This window comes from Wasmannia auropunctata, unplaced genomic scaffold (assembly GCF_000956235.1).
Source record: "Wasmannia auropunctata unplaced genomic scaffold, wasmannia.A_1.0 LD328914.1, whole genome shotgun sequence".
Classification (NCBI taxonomy): Eukaryota; Metazoa; Arthropoda; class Insecta; order Hymenoptera; family Formicidae; genus Wasmannia; species Wasmannia auropunctata.
In genome coordinates this window covers 1-383 of record NW_012033976.1, presented here as the reverse complement: position 1 = coordinate 383, position 383 = coordinate 1, and the positions used below count along the sequence as shown (strand labels likewise).

The following is a 383-nucleotide window of genomic DNA, read 5'->3' as shown; positions in this document are numbered from 1 at the left end:
TCAGGTTTCACAGTCTCAGCAAGGTCTCATTAAGAACATGCAATGCAATTTAAAAAAATTTAATAACAAAGTATTATAGAGCGGACTTTAACAGCGTAAAAAATACAGTGTCTATAAATATAATTTATTCGATATCACCACCTCACAAGAACTTGATCACCGTCCTGTATTGAATAATAACTAAGCTCTTGCAACGGTTTGTCCAACGTGATTTCATCGTTTGATAGCTGAAACGTTACAATATAATAGTAGTATTTACATGTCAATTGATAAGAATATAAATGTTTTTCACATGATCTGTCGTTTAAACTTACATTCCGTGGGATGAACGAAAGAGCCGGAATCTTTCCACCGGTTTTGAAAAGTCTCTGGGCAAGCCCAAT

General features: G+C 34.5%; 1 long non-coding RNA gene across 1 annotated transcript; it reads right to left on the bottom strand.

Annotated features, from left to right (window-relative positions):
* Window positions 1-43: 43 nt before the first annotated feature.
* On the bottom strand, window positions 44-383 carry LOC105460104. Its single transcript, XR_975771.1, has 2 exons — window positions 315-383; window positions 44-227 (listed from the first exon to the last, which is right to left on the bottom strand). It is a non-coding gene; the product is annotated as an uncharacterized LOC105460104 (long non-coding RNA).